Below are 17843 nucleotides of genomic sequence, written 5' to 3'. Positions count from 1 at the left end.
TTGTATTAGATTGATTGAATTGTTTTTCTTAAATGCAAAACAAAGTCTTGCTTTTATAGACTCTTCATGTCTTGTCAAGAGAACCATTTAGAAGAGTTATGACTTTTAGAAAAACTTAAAACCAATTTGAAAAAGTCAAAAACCATTTAAAGAGTTACATCTTTTGATTTATTCAGAAACAATCACTGGTAATCGATTACCAAATAAGTGTAATCGATTACACAAACCTTTTATGTGAAAGGATGTGACTCTTCACATTTGAATTTGAATTTCAACATTCAAAGGCACTGGTAATCGATTACCAAAACATTGTAATCGAATACAACTTTTTGAAATCAATTGGAACATTGTAAATTCATTTGAAAACTTTTTCAAATCCATTTTGCTACTGGTAATCAATTACAATAATCTGGTAATCAATTACCAGAGAGTAAAAACTCTTTGGAAAACATGTTTTTAGAAAAATCCATGTGCTACTCAGTTTTTGAAAAAACCTTTTCATACTTATCTTGATTAAGTCTTCTCTTGATTCTTGTATCTTGAGTCTTGAATCTTGATCTTGATTCTTGGAAGCTTGATCCTTGAATCTTGATTCTTGATTCTTGAAATCAACTTTCCTCTTGAATCTTGAATTGTTCTTGATTCTATCTTGAACATCTTGAACTCATTCTTTGATTGACCTTTGAGCTTTTTGTCATCACCTTTGTTATCATCAAAACATCTTTGAATTAATCTTGATTCATCATGAAGCTTTGCTTCTACACCTATCTCTTTTGGTTTTGTTTATATTCTCCTTGATGTTGATTATGTTTCAAAAATGGGTGGAAGCCAAACCCACCAAAACTAATGATGCTAAGGTTGTTGTGCAACCGAACAGAAAGGATTGGAGCACCAGGCTGGATGATGCTTTTTGGGCACATAGGACTGCCTACAAAGCACCCATAGGAATGTCTCCTTTTCGGGTTGTCTTTGGCAAGGCATGTCATCTTCCTATAGAGATAGAGCACAAAGTGGATTGGTCCTTTTGTGGTGACTAATGTTTTTCCTTGTGGTACAGTTGAGATCAAAAGTGAATCCACAGATAAGAGCTTCAAGGTCAATGGACACCGGTTGAAACCATTCCTCATAAATCCCTCCTTAGTGGATGTAGTGGTGGAAGAGACCTCCTTACTTCTATTGGGTCACAAGTGTGAGGTGAAGTCCTACATCTGGTAGAAGTGGAAAGGTTGAGCACCATATAAGTGAGGAGAAGACCCATAAACCTGAGCCTTAAGGTTTTGGGTTAGAGTGTGGTGTCAGGTCTCTTTATGTGGTAGCTCGTGGTCCACAGGTGTACCCCTCGAATCTCCCTAACAACTTCACCCTACTTCTCTTTCGCCATGACTTAGGGAGTTTTCTTTTTCTGTATCCTTCTTTACTTTTATTGCACTTGTCCACATTTATTGATTGTTTTGATTGCTCTTGATCTTATGATTGTGCTACATTGAGGACAATGTGTTGTTTAAGTGTGAAGGGGAAGATTGTTTTTTATTTGGGGTTTTCTAGGTTAATTTTGTTATTTTGGTTTTATGTTTTGTGTACAACATTCCATGTTTCTCTTTGAATTATAGGTTATGTACAGGTAATGGGTAATTGTTTTTGAAATAGGAGTTTCTTGGCATTTTGTGAATTGAAATCCTTGTTTTTCTCTACATGTCAAGTTAGTTTTGAAAGTTCGAATTGAAAGTGATAGATTTACTCTTGGTGAGAATTTGAGCCATCATCATCTATTTTATTCGGTGTGTTTTGCCCCATTGATTGCTTGCACAATAGCCTTGGCTTGACTCTTGTTGATACTTGCTTCACATGCATGTTGGGAGATGATTTAGGCATTTTGTTCTTATAAGCCTCTAGCCAAATGAGCCTACCTTGAATTAATTCCTTTGATAGCCCCTTTGAGCCTATGTTCCCCTTTCTTTGTTTTGAAGCTCATTACAAGCCTTAAGTGAAAAACCATGATCTCACCCTACCCTTAAGGAATTTTGGAGCTTTTGAATTGTTTTGGGAATAATTGTGGGGGGGTATGTCTCATTGGATGATATGTTTTTGTTGGCCATGCTTGATGATGTATTTTGGCCATGCTTGATGTATATACATATATTGCCTAATTGTTGCTTTATTTTTCAAATGCTTTCAGTTGCTACTATTCACGTTAAAAAAAACAAAACAAAAACAAAACAAAAACAAAAAAGAAACAGAAAAAGAATGAAGTTGAATAAATGAGGTCTTGGTTTGACGACTTGGATTGGTTTAAGGACTTGGTTGATTTTGTTTTGGGTTTACTTTTTATGCTTAATTTTTAATTTTGGTTTTGGGGTTTACTACTTTTTCTTAGTTCTCACTTATTCCCCATTGCTCCTCTATTCCTTTGGGTTTTAGCTACTTATCCCATACTTTCCTCTACCTTGTCCTTGGCCCCATTACAACCTTAAAAGACCTTTTGATCCTCATATGCATGTGTTTGTGGTGTGGTTGTCAATTTTAGAGTTTTTCCAAGTCTATGTGGTGTTTGTTTTCATGGGTGCTCTAAGAGTAAACAGTAGCCTAGACAGTTGAGAGATAGAATGCATATCTTATGAGGCTTTATCACTTTTCATTCTTGAGCTGATTAACTATCTTTCCATGTTTGAGATGCTTGGATGATTTTCATGACTGTCTTGATTCTTTAACTCTTTACGTGTTGGATGTTACCCATTCCTTTCATTCCTTGAGATTCATTGAGAAATATGTAATTGTTTTTGTGTTTGTTTGTTTCTCTTTAATGTCTCTGGATTTGTTCATTGCTTTGTTTTTTAATTTTTCCCAGGAGTGCAAAAGGCTAAGTGTGGGGGGATTTGATGTGTTATTATTTTCTCATATTTCTTAACCCTTTTTGTCACCATTTTAATTACTGATTAGCCTTAATTGTCAAATTAATTATGCAGTTTTATCATTTGGGCCTACTTGACAAATTTTGTGTTTTTAATTTAATTTTAGGAGAATTATAAGCAATTGGGCTTAAATCCGGAATTGGGCTTGGACTTGAAGAGAGGAGACAATTTTATTTTATAAAATCTTATCTTATCCAGATTTTATTTCTTCTAGATTTTATTTCGTCCAGATTTTATTTCATCCAATCTTATCTTATCTTGTCCAGATTTTATTTTATTTCGTTTATGGGCTTGGACTTAAAATAGATTTGTAAGCTTTGCGACTGAAAACATATATAACAACACCAGGGTTTTAGTTTGGAGAGTTTTTGGGGAGAGGAGACAGTTTTTCAGAGAGGAGAAAAATTCTAGGGTTTTAGAATTCCAGTTTTTACTGTTCATGCACATTGTTCACGTAGAATAAAATTCATTTTATGCAATTTTGTTTCTGCTTCAATCTACAATTTCGTTTTCTACTGATTAATGGAAGGCTAAGTCTCCAGCGTTGTTTTCTCTTGAGGATCAAGCATAACTTTCTTTGAGGTTTTGTTATTACTATTGAATTTTGATCAGTTTTTCCTCTTCACCAATTACTCTGTATTTGTTGCTATTAATCCATGCATACTTAGTGCTTGATTAATTGTCTCTGTGCTTAATTTACGTTCATGCTTAATGATCAATTTCGTTCGTGATTAATTGGTGTATGTGTTGCTTAATCACATAATGACAGCCTTATGTTAATTTTCGCTTAGTAATTTAATTTAGGGTTAGATTAAATGGTTAAACTGATTAAGGATAAATTCTCGTAACCTAGGATAAGAGACTTGCTTGTGAATCAAGGGGAAACAACATGTTTTAATTCTGTTATTTTCTAATTCAAATTTGCTTGTTGTTTAATTTACAAAAACAAACAACTCCCCCCCCCGAATTCGTTACTGTTTTATTACTATCTGTCATGAATGTTTGGTTGACCATTGCTCATTGCAAGACGACCTAGGATAACTTCCTAGATACTGCATTTTTAATGTTTATTTGATTCGGGTACAGCCTCGATCAGCCGATCCAAAGTATTGCTTGATGGTGACATTGGCTCTAGCAGCACGGACACGTCCAGGGTGCTCTGGACGTCCAATAGCAGCGGTGAGAACATCCTGACGTCCATGGGGGATGAAGGATCCCAGTGTCGCCTGCTCCTCAAAGGAATCCTGGACAGAAAAGACACATTTGTACATGGCATTCATAAAATAAAGAAATATAATTCTAATAGTTAGTTGAAAATGACTTACGATCTTCTCAGCGATTTCCTTTGCGGCCTCAATCGTTATCTTCCCTGTTTTCTTGGTGCGGGCCATCTTTCACTTCACGTGGCGTCTAACGGGGGATGGAGGGTCGATGACGCCATCAACACTTCCTGACTATGCAGCTTCCTCCAGCTTCTTCTTGGTCTTCTCAGCCAGGAGTTTTTGCTCCAAATATTCATAACCCCCACGAGACAAAATGTGGGGGGAAGTGTTATGTTTCTGGATGGCCTGTGCCTTTTTCTGCACATCCTCCAAAAATAAAACAATAATATTTCAAATTGCTAGAATGAATTATAACAAGTTAATGTTTTTTGAAAAACAACTTAAATGGCAAGGTACATACCTACCAAGAAGGGTCTCTGCGAGTCTGGCAAAACTGGGCCCATTTTTCCTTGCTTATGCCATATTTCTCACAAACAGTGGCATCCACACCGTCCTGATAGGCTGCAAGGGTCCATTTCCTCGTGAGGTCTGATTTAAACTGCCTCCATCTCTCGCCGACAGTCTAAAGTAAATTCTTTTTCGTCCTATTGTCAGAAGCCTCTGGGATTTCAAATTTCGCCTGATAATAACAAATAAGGTTTATTTGTTACAATAACGTGTTTTTTGGCTATTAATTAAAGAACATCAAATAAGAAAAGAAAAATACCCGAATATCCTCCCAAATCAAGTCCTTCTAAGCAGTAGGGACCTCCTTCCAGCTCTCATACGTGACGTCCACCTTATCACGTGCCACAATCCCCAAATATGTTCTTAATTTCTTCCTGTGGGGACCGTCGGCCTTGCCAGTAGCAGGATCAACGTGGACCACTGGTCTCTCAGCACCAGGTGGTCTAGTAGACAAGGATCGTAGACGTGAGGCTTTGCGTGTCCGCTTCACGGTAGACGGCGAAGCTGATGTGTCTGAAGGAGGAGGAGGAGGAAGATCAAAAGGAAGAGGAGGAGGAGGCGAGGCAGGTGGAGAAGCCATGATCCTTTATACAAAAAAACCAGGGTTAATAAATATTACAAAAAACAATTGTATGACTTATGTAAATGAATCTAGCAATATTAAATGTATAAATAGAAAATTACATTAGACTATGTTAATTAATTCTCCTTCATCATGATCATTACGATTAGCATGAACGTCGTTAGCTTCTTCTTCTCCGACAACGTTAGGAGTGATTTGTGTGGACAAAGGACTAGCATAGGTGTCCATGTATGAATCATCATCTTCTACATTAACACCAATTGTTTTGCCCTATAGAACCACGCACCACCTTTCATCACAAGGGTCTTGCACATAAAATACATGTCTAGCTTATTCTGCCATGATGAAAGGGTCATTGTGGTAACCAAGTTTCTTTAGGTCTACCAACGTAAATCCTATATCATCGGTGCGTACACCGATGTTGCTGTCAACCCATTTACATTTGAAAACACAAACAGTAAATTTCACATAGTTAAGCTCCCAAATTTCATCAATGAACCCAAAGTAAGGGATGGAAGCTACACAAGGATTAGCGTCATGCACACTTGCGAAGTGTTGAGATTCAGCCCTTAGGCTGACCCCGCTGTTTTGCATTGTACTTTTGTCGTCTTGTGCTTTTATGTAAAATGAATACTTGTTTATGTCCTATCCTTGCCAAGTTATAACATTTCTTTTAGGCCCATCTGCAAGCTTTCTTAATGTTTCTGAAGCATTTTCATCTGCAAAGATTGTATCTTTAAACCAATCACAGAAAGTCTTGTTATGCTTTTTCAACACCTAATTCTTTGACATTTTTGGATTATTCTGTTTGACTAAAGCTTCATGCTTAAGTATGTATGGCAAAACTTCATTACTGTTGTTCAAGACATACAAGTGAGCTTGTAACAAATCTTCTAGACTTGGAGTGATCACATGCAGTCCTCTTGAACCCTTACCACCCACTCTATCATCATGCCGAGACTTAGGAAGGCCAACAGGTTTAGCCTTCTCCATGTATTCTGACCAAAATTCAATGGCTTTTTTTGTACCTCTCAACAATAGATGCTTCTGGATGATATAGATTCTTTGTATACCTTTTTAAGATCTTCATGTATCGCTCAACCGGGTACATCCACCACAAATAAACAGGACCACAACATTTGATTTCTCTGACCAGATGCATAATCAAGTGAATCATGATGTCAAAGAAAGCAGGGGGAAAATACATCTCCAACTGGCACAGTATAATTGCAGCCTCATTTTCCGCTTTTATTGGTTAAACGTGGATTTCTAAAAGCCTAAAATCAACACGTAGCTTTGTCACCTCTTTCAAAAAAGAAAACAAGAGATCATTAATGGTCCAATGCTTTAATGTTTTCTCTCATTTCAAAAGAATCAAAAGATCGTTTAATAGTCCAACGCCTTAAATGACCCTTCCGTTCAATAAAAAAATATCTTGCAAAAAAGGACAAAAATAATTTAACCAACGTTTAGTTCTCAAAGAACTACGTAGGTCTGATTTCCTCACCACAAATTGAGGAATACGTAGGAGCAAGGGAAACACCCTTGTCAACCACAAAAAGATAAAAAAAAATATAAAAAGCATAAAAAGACATAAAAAGCGTAAAAAAGGGAAGATAACACAAATTGAAGTCATATTCGCACACTTGATTAAAGGCTTCCGTCCCTTGTGACGGACGCATGGGGTGCTAATACCTTCCCCGTGCGTAAATACAACTCCCGAACCTTTCACTTAAAGTTCGTAGACCACGTCTTTTTCCGGTTTTTCCGACGTTTTCCTCAAATAAACGTTGGTGGCGACTCCGCGCGTTTTCCTTCCTTGGAAGATGCACCCATGAGTCTCGCATCGCCCTCCCACCAAAAGGTAGGTTGCGACAATTGGCGACTCCACTGGGGACTATTTTTTTTAGAGTTAGGCCAATCAATCAGTGTGCTTTCTTTACTATGACTTCCTTTTTGTTCTTGTTCTTTGTCTTTTCTTTTTCTTTCTTATGTTCTTGTGTATATAAACTCTTTTGATGCTTTTAGTGTGTTTTAAAATGTATGCATGAGGTAAATATTTATTCATTTGGTGCACACAAACACTATTTGCACACACGGTGAGTTGAAAAAGGGCCTTATACCCGGGTTCGTGGGAACATAAGGAGTGGAGGTGAATCTGTGATCATGCTAGGTCTCTGACTTGCTTGATTACAGTGAACCCTCATCTAGAGTTTTTCTCTTTGACAAAATATTGTTGCTAGTAGTCCCTACTGCTGCAATATGTTCTTCAAAGGGGATGATACCTCTAGAGACCATCAAGAGAGATATGACCACCTTGGGAATTATCACTAAAAGCCCTTTTAGCTCCCTCCCATATAGGTCCCTAAAATAGGGGCACAGAGCAAGCACGCTGCATGCCATTTCTCACTCTGCCATGCATGTAGTCAAATGTCGTGTACCCCTATGATTATATTTGTTTGTGGATAGTGTCGTACTATGTACATTCCCGTGTTGTGCCTTATCATGCATGGGTTTTGTCTTGATCCCCTCTCTTTGGCAAAACCAACGGAAGGTCCGTGTCACCTTCTTAAATACATACGTCGGGCACCGTGCTACCCCAAGACGTTGTATCTAAGAAGGAGACAATTTCCCGGGCTCCCTTATTCATAAATTGCATACGTGTCATATGCATTTCTTCATGCATTCATCCATTCCACCGATGATAGATGTCGGAGTTTTGATTCGCACTGGGTTTTTGTTTCACTTTAGTAAAACATGGGAACAAATCAAATTGGAAAAAGATTCTATCAAGTCAAGATTAAGGGCCTAGATGTCACCAGCCTTAAGGAGTTGGGGCGGTTGATGGGACTTCTCCAAATGCAAGCCTTCCGCAAGGTGTACGGAAAGATTTTAGATTTGACCATAGCAGAGATATCCATGGAAGCCGTTGTATCACTCACCCAATACTATGACCGGCCTTTGAGATGCTTCACGTTTGGAGACTTCCAATTAGTACCGACTGTTGAAAAGTTTGAGGAGATTCTAGGATGTCCTCTTGGGGGAAGAAAACCGTATCTTTTCTCCGGGTTTCTTCCCTCCTTGAGCAAGATTGCAGTTGTGGTCAAGGATTCGGCAAGAGAGTTGGATCGTGTAAAGCAAACTCGAAACGGTGTAGTGGGCCTACCACGAAAGTACTTAGAAGGCAAGGCAAGGGATATGGAGAATCAAGAGGAGTGGGTCCCGTTTATGGATGTATTGGCAATGCTAATCTTTGGGGTTATCCTCTTTCCAAACATGAATGATTTGGTGGACCTAACCGCAATTAATGCTTTCATTGCATATCACCATAGCAAAGAGAGCCCGGTGGTAGCTGTCTTGGCGAACATATTAGATACATTTGACCGAAGGTGCGAGAATAGTAGCGCACAGATCATCTTTTGCTTACCCGCTCTTTTTGTATGGTTGGTGTCACACCTGTTCCAACAAGACATAAGGCATCCATGTCCACTCCGAAGCCATCGCTCCTATGTCGAAAAGAGAAGAGTAGAGTGGGACCAATTCTTGGCTGGGATAGGAGGTAGAACAATCAACTGGTTTCCTCGATGGAAGGAAGGAAGAGAGGGAGTCCTTTTCTCATGAGGGGAGTACCTAAACATTCCGTTGATAGGGACGAGGGGTTGTATTAACTACAATCCCGCACTTGCTATAAGACAGTTAGGGTACACCATGAGGGGAGCACCGACGGAAGAGAGCCTCTCTTCTTTCCTTGTGAGAGATTTCGGTGCGCAAAGTTTCAAGATTATACAAAGATTCCATAAGGCGTGGGAAAGCCTGTTAAGGAAAGATAAAGAACTTAGGGGCATTCGTAATGGCATCATCGGTGGTTATCATGAATGGCTGAAAGTTCGTACACGAGGGTTAGATTGGCTCTCCAAGTTAAAGATTATCGACGAAGAGAACTTCGAAGCTCCAGAAGAGGATGAAGAAGTCCGAGCTCTAAAAACCGAACTAGGAAAAGCAAGACTTGCCAAAGAAAAATTCAAGTTGGTCGATACAGACGTTCAGAAAGAGTGTGCTGGGTTACAAGAAGAAAATGCAGCTACCGCAAGAGCCCTTGAACAAGAAACCAAGAGGGCTCGCAAGGAAGAGCATGGTCGTGACAAATTTCGTGGAGCTTTGTGGGGCAGCAACAATGAGCTCAAGCTTCGAAGGGAAAGAGAGAGACCAATCACGAGCACATAGCATGGTCTTAAAAGACGAGTTAGCTACTTGCTTAAAGTCCAAGAGAAGCTTGTCTCAACGTTTATGCGAAACAGAGACCAACATGTTAGCCATTGTCAGCAAGTACCAAGAAGAACTAAATCTAGCCACGGCCCACGAGCATAAAGTGGTGGACAAGTATGCCCAAGTGTACACGGAAAAGGAGGCTAGAGGAAGGGTGATCGACGCGTTACATCAAGAGGCAACAATGTGGATGGACCGATTTGCTCTTACTTTGAACGGGAGTCGAGAACTTCCCCGATTGCTAGCCAAGGCCTAAGCAATGGCGGACACCTACTCCGCCCCCCGAGGAGATCCACGGACTTCTCATCTATTGTCAACATATGATAGACTTAATGGCCCATATAATTAGAAACCGCTAGGAAGTTTGTATTGTCACTCAGATCTTGACTAGTTATAACTTTCTGAATAAAATGAGTTTATCCTACGTTTTTACTCCAAAGATCAGTGCGAATCAAATCACTCCCGCATTTTATCTCCAACATCACATTTTGCATGAGTCATTGCATCATCATGCATATGCGTTCAACATACTTTTTGTTCTACAAACTACATACCTTTTGTTTTCATGTTTGCTCATGCATGATCCTTGCATTTTCCTATGCAAAATGAAAACAAAAACAAAAAAAAAGGAAGCATGAAAATTCATGATGCATTCTTAGTTGCATGTGTTAGGTACCATAAGCCAACCATCTTGGGATCATAAACCTATTTCACTTAAAAACAAAATGATTGAACATGGTACCTAATGCATGGTTAACTAAGAAAAGATGTTTCTTCGGGCATCTCGATTTCATAATTATATTTTTTATGCATAACACACGTATTCCTGAGTCTTTCATCTCTATGAAATATTATCGAGTATTGGCGATCAAAATCGCCATTCCTTGAGTTATGGGGTTGAACCAAACTCATGCTTTTACGAAAAGGTTCATTAAGTCAAGTTGAAGTATGGAGGTAACCATCTTGCAAAAAAATTGGGGCAAAAGATAGATCGAGTTACATCGCTGCTTCGTCTACTGCCAAACATGTTTAGGACTGTTAATGTCCTTGTTACTTCCAGTTTCACCTTGACAAAGATGTCATGGACCATGTTGAAAATCTAAATTGATTCAACCCCATGTCCTGCGTAAAAATTCGCAATACTTCAATTATGCATCATTCGCATACATCCATGTTGTTCATTGGTTGCATTGCTCATTGCATTCTTTCCCTGAAAAAAAAAATAAACTTAATCATTGTTATAAAAAAAGAAAAGAACACACTTTATGGCGCCCTTACCAAACCCGTGTTAGAGCTAGAATAATGGGTGAAGTAGAGGAGGTGCAAATGAAGGCCGAGATGGAGGCCATGAAAGAGCAAATGGCCACAATGATGGAGGCCATGATGAGCATGAAGAAGATAATGGAAGCCAATGCGGTTGCAATTGCCGCTACCATCGCTGTTGCTAAGGTGAACCCGATGCCTCCATCTGGCCTTAACCAAATGAATCATCCAACCTCAGATATGGTAGGCAAAGATTTGGGAAGTACGGGCGGCCCCTGTTATGCGCAAATTCAAAACAAGCATGCCTTCCCACCATATGGCTTGCCCCCCCAACTATACACCACCCAATATGGCATACAATAACTCCGCTGCCATACTCATTGAAAGCCGACAACCTCATCATGTACATGTCTCTTAAACCGTGGGGGAGACACGTGAAATGCCCCACCACAATCTAGCGGACTTTGGGCCTTGCCTCGGATAAGCCACTGAAGGGCAAGCAGTTGGTGGTATACCCATGCCAAACACTTTGGAGGGCCCTCAGTTTCACCCACAACTACACCTCTTGCGTTCCACAACAAGTAAAAACCCTCATGCTATGGTAGAAATGGAAAAGTTGGATCATCTAGAGGAAAAGCTCAGGGCCATTGAAGGAGGTGAAGATTATGCCTTTGCTAACCTAGAGGGGTTGTTCCTAGTACCCAATATCATTACCCCTCCCAAGTTCAAGGTGTCGAACTTTGACAAGTACAAGGGGACTACTTACCCCAAGAGCCATCTAAAGATGTATTGTCGGAAGATGGGGGCATATGCAAAAGATGAGGAACTGCTGATATATTTCTTCCAAGAAAGTCTTACTGGGGTAGCTGTTACCTGGTACACTAACTTGGAACCTTCCCGAGTCCATTCTTGGAAGGACCTAATGGTTGCCTTCGTTAGGCAGTATCAGTACAATTCTGATATGGCTTCGAATAGGATGCAATTATAGAACATGTGCATAAAGGAGCATGAATCTTTCAAAGAATATGCCCAAAGGTGAAGAGACCTGGCAGCTCAAGTGGCACCTCCAATGACGGAGAAAGAGATGATCACAATAATAGTAGACACATTACCAGTGTTTTACTATGAAAAATGGTGGGGTACGCGCCTTCAAGCTTTACGGATTTGGTCTTCACCGATGAAAGGATTGAAGTGGGTCTAAAAAGAGGAAAATTTAATCATCCTGCTTGGACGAATGAGAAAACTGGGGCAAATGAAGAGGGTGAGAATGAAGGAGTAACCCATGTTGCGACTGCCGTTCCTACATGGAAACTTCCCACCAACCCAACAAACATCATTACTCAGCCAATATCAACCCTTCTCCTTACCCATCACCCAGTTATCCACAAAGGCCATCCCTAAATCAACAACAAACCCACCTACCACACAACCAATGCTAAACACCACCTTTACCAGGAACCAAAACACCAACGAAGGAAGGAATTTTGTAGCGAAAAAGCCTATAGAATTCACCCTAATTCCGGTATCCTATGATGACTTGCTCCCATATCTACTCGATAGTTCAATGGTAGCCATAACCTCAGCCAAGGTTCCTCAACCTCCATTTTTCCGAGGATATGACTCGAACGCAATGTGTGCTTATCATGGAGGAGCCCCGAGGCATTCCATTGAGCATTGTATGACCCTGAAGCGTAAGGTGCAAAGTCTAATTGATGCGGGCTAGCTGAAATTTGAGGAGAATTGCTTGTGAATCCTAACATTGACAAACAACACCACACATGGGGCAATTTTGAAAGTTGTTGTTAGATGTCTCTAATGACTCATCAGGATTTTCAAGTTTATGCCATTATTATAAACCACAGTTACAATGCTAAAATGGATGAATTTGACATCCTTGTCTCTCTCATCCTCTCACAAACACATCTTTGCTTATTCAATTTCCACCGGAATGTGAGTGTAAGCCATTGGTTTGTTTGCTCAAAGCGGCCTGCACTCCTGAGTGTTGACTTCCAAGATCGTTCAATCAGAGATTACTCGTCCTGCACGTTGGTGGGGTGCCGTAAACAACGAGTAAAGCAGAAAAGTTCAAAAAGAAAAAAAAAAGCATTTGATTGACTGTGTTTTCAAGTAAAAATATAGACATTCATGTGACCTCATTTTATCATTCCAGAAATTTTGTCTTTTTAGAAAGAAGTGAGTTATCAAGAATAGGAGTCATTTGACTTAATTCGTCGATTGAAAAAATCCTTCAACTATTTCTCGTCCTTGGAAAATTCTTTTTGCAAGAATCAACCGCTTCTTTCATTCTTCCTTGCTACCAGGTTGTGAAAACAAAGATGGATACCTCAGAGCCCTACACTAGGGCAATGAGGGGCATCGTGCATGAACCTCAAGTGAACCTAGGGGTAGATTAGAAGTTCTCACCCAATAGGTTGCCTGCTACAAGGTCATGATGAAAGACAACGATTGGTACCTCAAAGCCTTACACTGGGGCAATGAGGGGCACCGTGCATGAGCCTCAAGTAAACCTAGGGTAGATTAGAAGTTCCACCCAATAGGTTCCCAGCTACAAGGTCGTGACGAAAGATAACAATGGGTACCTCAAAGCCTTACACTAGGGCAATGAGGGGCATCACGCATGAGCCTCAAGCGAGCATAGGGGCAGATCAAAAGTTCTCATCCATCCATGTTTTTAAACAAAAAAAGGGAGGGGACAAAATCAAAGAGAACATACACTCTGAGGGAGTTCCCGGAGAGATTAGCAAAAGATAGGATAAGGTTGCATGAATTATCACCTATTTCAAAAGGACAGTCAATCTGTGTTTTCCAAAAAAATAAAAAATAAAAAAAAATAAATCAAAATAAAAATCACAAAATAGGGAAGGAAGGTCATGAATATTGTACAACTTTCCATTATGTTGCATTGTTTCATATGAAGTTCGCATTTACCAAATTTCATGACAAAGGTTGCATGCATCTGCATCCCTGAAAATCATGTTAACTGCATAGATTTCCTACATCTAATGTCCAATCTTTTGAATTTGGGATGATCGAACCTCTCAATGAGTCAATCTTTTGCTTTCTCATAAGGGTGGACCCTTAGGTACTAGTACCCTCGCCTTTTGTGGGCTACACGCCCTCGCCTTCAGAGGACTACGCGTCCTCACCATCAGAGGACTACACGTCCTCGCCTTTAGAGGGCTACACACCTTCGCCTTCGTAGGACTACATGTCCTCGCCTTCAGAGGGCTACACGCCCTCGCCTTCAGAGGACTACACGTCCTCTCCTTCAAAGGACTACATGTCCTCACCTTCAGAGGACTACATGTCCTCGCCTTCAGAGGGCTACACGCCCTCGCCTTCAAAGGGCTACAAGCCCTCGCCTTTAGAGGACTACATGTCCTCGCTTTCATAGGGCTACATGCCCTCACCTTCAGAGGACTACACATCCTTACCTTTATAGGGCTACACGCCTTCACCTTTAGAGGACTAGACTTCCTCGCCTTTAGAGGACTACACGTCCTCGCCATCAGAGGGCTGCATGCCCTCACCTTCAGAGGACTGCACGTCCTCACCTTCAGAGGGTTGCACGCCCTCTCCTTTAGAGGGTTGCACGCCCTCAGAGGACTACACGTCCTCACCTTTAGAGGACTACACGTCCTCACCTTCATAGGGCTGCACGCCCTCGCCTTCAGAGGGCTACACGTCCTCACCTTTAGAGGACTACATGTCCTCGCTTTCATAGGGCTACATACCCTCACCTTCAGAGGACTACACGTCCTCACCTTTATAGGGCTACACACCTTCACCTTTAGAGGACTACACGTCCTCGCCATTAGAGGGCTGCATGCCCTCACCTTTAGAGGACTGCACGTCCTCACCTTCAGAGGACTGCACGTCCTCACCTTCAGAGGGCTGCATGCCCTTGCCTTCAGAGGGCTACACACCCTTGCCTTTAGAGGACTACACATCCTCACCTTTATAGGGCTACATGCCTTCACCTTTAGAGGACTAGACTTCCTTGCCTTCGGAGGACTACACGTCCTCGCCTTCAGAGGGCTACACGCTCTCGCCTTCAGTGGGCTCCACATCCACACCTTAAGAGAATTTAAGGTCCTCTGCCCTTAATGCTTAACTGTGACTTGCGCTCCCGGTTAAGGGGCCAGTAGTTTCCTTTTATCAACTCCGGGGCCACCCCCTGATCCTAGAGGAGGGCCAACTGTGCGAGCACAACTAGAGGAGGAGGCTATCGCGCAGCTACTGTGCATACCGGGGCAAGATTTCACCCGTGCCGTTGCAAAGAGACGAGTGTGGATCATGCGCACCAACATGACCACTTTTACATAGATATAAATGACGTTGCTACTTAGCAACATTCTGCCCAGCAACCGCAATGCCGATCTCCCCCTGCGAAAGTATCGGTTGGTCTGTGCCGTCACGACATAGGTAAGTATGCATATGGTTCAACTGATTTTTAATGCCATCTATTATTTGCAGGGATCGCGCCCACAAGACACCCAGTGGACCCAGAGAAGTCCAACAGGGTCTTAGGGTTTCCAGCTTTGATTACGGGCCTCTGTCAGTTCTATAGAGTGCTCGTCACCCCCAACAAGGTCATCAAGCCCCTATTAACATGGCTTTCATCGAGAAGTACTGCGCCCCCAGGTAGGCGCAGGGCAAGGCATCATGGCAGCGGGCAACAGACACATCGCCACCACCTCTGGAGTTCACCCCAACTCATCCACAAAAAGGTTAGAGCGTTGCCTACGACACATGGCCGACCAATAGGCGACCTAGTCCAAAGCTAAAGGTAAGCAAAGTACTAGGTCCATGACCGACAAGTCATCATGCGTCCAGCTCAAGACGTTAAAAAAGCGCTACTAGGAGGCAACCTAGTACCTTTTAAATCTCTACTTGTTATTTGATCACTTTTGTTTCTCGAGTCATAGTAGGACACACCTAGTTGCTCATGATCCTAGGAATTTAAATAAAACAAGCACAAGCTCGGAAGGTAGTCATACCTCACAAAATATATGTATGTGTGTTTAGGTAGCAAGATACCTTGGATATGCATGTATATAGCAAACATACCTCACAAAATATATATATATATATATATATATATATGTTTAGGTAGCAAGATACCTTGGATATGCATGTATATAGCAAAAATATCTCACAAAACATATATATGTATGTTTAGGTAGCAAAATACCTCATGGAAAAAGAAAAAGAGAGAAAAAAGAAGAAAAAAATAATAATAAGTTGTCTAGCTAAAAAAAAAAACATGCTTGTGAAAAGAGATAACTTCCAGCTTTTCTTTGAAAAAAAAATCATTGATCATAACCAGTTTTTGAAAAAAAATGTGTATACATTTGAAGGGTGAATGATGTGGAAGTTTTCCCAAATACCCAAAATAGACTCAGATGAATGCACAAATTGATAAAAGAACATATTTTGGAAACACTAGGTTGACTAAAGTAGAGAAAATGAATAATGAGCCCTAGCATCACATGACCAAAAAAATTCGACACTTGGGTGTCCACATAGGTGCATGCATGACTAGTTTTTCATAAAATTTCCAAATCATAATTGTTGCATTTGTATCGTGGAAATAATGTGAGACATCCCCTTTTATCCCTGAACCAAACCAAACCCTGACATATGTCATGTTCAGTTGTTCTACAAACCTTAAGCTGAAATTCCAACTTACCATAAACCTTGACCCAGGGTGAGAATGTCCATCCTTGCTCTCGGAAGAAAAGAATAAAAAAAAGAGAAAAGGGAAAGTTCCCAATCAAAAATTGGAAGAAAACAATAGAAAGAAAATTCCCGATCAAGGATCGGAAGAAAAACAGAAGAAATATGCAGAAAGGTCATCGAACCAGACAACATCTGAACAATAAAGAGTTGTCACCGAGTAAACAAAAATAAGGAAAGGAAACCACGATCTAAAGTGGTCCTCTCCCTTTGATTGCCAACCAAAATCTTGTGCGTCGGTGGCTTGTTCACCTCACACTAAACAAAAACAAGAAAGGAAAAGGCCCAAACACTCAGAGCCAAATTCCCCACAAAAAAAAAACAAACCATTCCCAAGGAAAAGTCCTATTGATCCATGATCACGCATGTAATCTTTGATTGGATAGGAAATGATTTGCAAAATCAAGTCATGACATATCTATGGTTCGGAACTAGGACGAAACACTTACCTGTGTGAGATTGATACACTTTGAGTGATTTTCTTCTATTTTTGTTGAGCCCTGTCTTTCCTCTAAATGGTCATTTAGAAACGAAACGCTAACATCCAAAATCTCATTTATGGTTATGAGAAGATTTCATCAGCATACTCTCCTTCCCCGGTAGACACATTGTTTTTCATCCAAAAAGCATATGTTGCTCTGATTAGTTGGAAGTTTTGTCTCTTTACTAAAGCATGTTCGCATTTTAGTAAAGAAAACACTGAGACTATTTTAGTCTCATAAGTTATCCAGAAGTACGTAGGTCTGAGTTCCTCATTGAGGATACGTAGGAGCAAGAGCCTCGCTTTTGTCGGCCGCCCCACAATCTCTGTCATACTGACCCTGGGGTCATGTGACGCGCAGAGACTAACGTCATCTTTTGCGCCTTTTGTCATCCAGAGGCGGCGAGCCCGATGACATGCGGAGACAAATTGTGGTCATTCCACACACCTTTTCGCCATTCAAATACAGTTGTGTTCGATGGCACACAGAGACTAATGTCGTCTTCTGCACCTTTTGTCATCCAGAGGCGGCGGGCCCGATGACATGTGGAGACAAATTATAGTCATTCCGCACACCTTTTCGCCATTCAGACACAGTCGTGTTTGATGGCACGCAGAGACTAACGTTGTCTTCTACGCCATTTGTCATCCATAGGCGGCGGGCCCGATGACATGCGGAGACAAATTATGGTCATTCCGCACACCTTTTCACCATTCAGACACAGTCGTGTCCGATGGCACGCAGAGACTAAAGTCGTCTTCTGTGCCTTTTGTCATCCAGAGGCGGCTGGCCCGATGACATGCGGAGACAAATTATGGTCATTCCGCACACCTTTTCGCCATTCAGACAC

Source organism: Glycine soja, chromosome 10, assembly GCF_004193775.1.
Source record: "Glycine soja cultivar W05 chromosome 10, ASM419377v2, whole genome shotgun sequence".
Taxonomy (NCBI): domain Eukaryota; kingdom Viridiplantae; phylum Streptophyta; class Magnoliopsida; order Fabales; family Fabaceae; genus Glycine; species Glycine soja.
The sequence above is the reverse complement of the archived record's forward strand: the minus strand, read 5'-3'. Positions refer to the sequence as shown.